The sequence below is a fragment of the Penaeus monodon genome, chromosome 14 (assembly GCF_015228065.2).
Source record: "Penaeus monodon isolate SGIC_2016 chromosome 14, NSTDA_Pmon_1, whole genome shotgun sequence".
Lineage (NCBI taxonomy): Eukaryota > Metazoa > Arthropoda > Malacostraca > Decapoda > Penaeidae > Penaeus > Penaeus monodon.
The window spans coordinates 39245474-39247973 of NC_051399.1; positions in this window are offsets into that span (position 1 = coordinate 39245474).

The following is a 2500-nucleotide window of genomic DNA, read 5'->3' on the forward strand; positions in this document are numbered from 1 at the left end:
ATAACGATAATGCTGATGATAATTGATAATGATAAGGGTAATATTTGATAATAACGATGATGATAATAATGCCATGATAATCATAAGAACAAAATGATGATGATAATAATGATGATAATGATAATGATGATAATGATAGAAATGCTAATGATACTAATGATAATAATAATAACAATGACCTTAATGATAATGATAACGATAAGTATAATGATGACAATAATGAAAATGATAATAATAATGAGAATAATAACAATAATAATGGTAATAATATTAATGATAATAATAATGATTATGATATAAGCAATAATGATGATAATGATAACGAGAATAATGATAATAATGATAGTGATGATAAGTATAATGATAATGATGATAATAATATTGGTAATGATAATAAAATTAGTAATAATAATTATAGTAATAATGATAATGATGATAATGATAATGATAATGATAATAACAATAGCAATAACGATGAAGAAAATAATGAAACTTATGGTAATAACAGTAGCAATGATAATGTTAATTATAGTAATGATAATAATGATAGTAATGGTAAAAAAATAATGATGAAAATAAAAATAATAGTAGAATAATAATAATCATAAAGATAATGATAATAATAATAATATTGATGATGATGATGATAATGATGATAATAGTAATAATAATAATAATAATAATAATAATAATAATAATAATAATAATAATAATGAGGATAATAATAACAATAATAATGGTAATAATAACAGAGAGCGAGAGCGAGAGCGCGCGAGAGAGAGAGAGAGAGAGAGAGAGAGAGAGAGAGCGAGAGCGAGAGCGAGAGAGAGAGAGAGAGAGAGAGAGCGAGAGCGAGAGAGAGAGAATCCAAAACCCAATGCCTCTACTAATGGTGTTTCGCGATGCCACAGTGTCGAAAATTATTCTGATTGACGCAAGGTTACCAATCAAGGTTTAATTACCCCCGACCTAGGCAGTAATTAAGGTTGTTTTTTAGGCCTGCAGGTCAGTCGGATAATGGGGCAAAGTGGAAGGTTATTCCGGCGAAAAAAATAAATGAAATATAACGTTGGGGGAGAAAAATTTCCAAAGCACTGCATGCAAATGTGCTGAATGATGGCATGATTGCAATATAATATTTTTCGGTTTGCTTGTCTCTCTTTATCTTTCTTCTTTTTCTCTTTCTCTCTCTTATTGGTGGCTACTCCTCTCCTCCCTCTCCTCCTCACTCTTTCGTTGCCTCATTCCCTCTCCTTCCCCTCTCTTACTCTCCTATTTCCCCTTTTTTTTTTGTTCCTCTTCTATCTCTCCCTTTCGAACTTTTTCTCTTTTTTCTTTATTAATCATCTATCTATCTATCTGTCTGTCTACCTACCTAATTATCTACTCATCTATCTATCTACCTACCTACTTTTCTATCTATATACCAATCTATTTATCTACCTACATCTACTTACATATCTATCTATTTATCTAGTCCTCCTCCCCCCCTCTCTTTCCTCTTGCTAATCCTAGTTCGTCACAGTTTGATGAAAACCTCACCTTCATTTACTATGAGAGAATATGGCGTCACCTAATCACCTATTATTGCTGAAAATCCACGAACACTTTATACTCCGGGAAATAAAACATATCCTTTAGTTTAGGTCCTAGAATATTGGTAAAGACGATGATAACGACGGTTGGTAGTAATGGTGACAATAGCAGTAAATATGGATGTGGAAAATAAGATAATCATGCTATTGATGATAGCGTTAAAAATAATGAAATCGAATTTGTAACAAATAAGATAACAATAACAACAAAGATCATAATAACAGTAAATGTTAGATAATAACAATAAAAAAATAGCAATGAAAAGAGGAATAATAACGAGAACAATAACATTGATAATGATAACAATGATGATTATTATAATCATAGCAATGACAATACTAATAACAACGCCGATACTAATGCTATTGATAATGATGATGGTAATAGTAATGGAAATAAAAGCAATGGTAATGATAATAATAGTAGGGATAATAGTAAGAAGTATGCTAAAAGTCTCGCATTGTCAAATACCCTAAGGCAAAGAACGTCTTAAGACCAAGCTTTTATTTATTTATTTATCTATTTTATTATCATTATTATTAATTTATTTATTTATAATATTTTTTTTGCTTCGTTCTGCGGAATGGAATTTTCACATGCACTTTCTCCCAAGTTTCTTCAAGTTTTGCTTCATTTAACAACAAACTTCAATGAAGAGTCAAGAAGAACAACTATCCCAGAGGAATCCTGTGAGAAAATAATAATAACTGTTGTGTTTTATTTCCTTCCCTCTTTAAAATGCACAGACAAAAGATAATAACAATAAGGACTGCCTGTGTTTTTGTTTAATTTACGCTTTTAAATGGTCGACCTAAGCAAAGAGTTTCGAGCATTTCCTTGCCGTTTAAAAGGTTACATACTTAAGATTTTCATTATCGTTATTACTGTTATCATCATCATCATC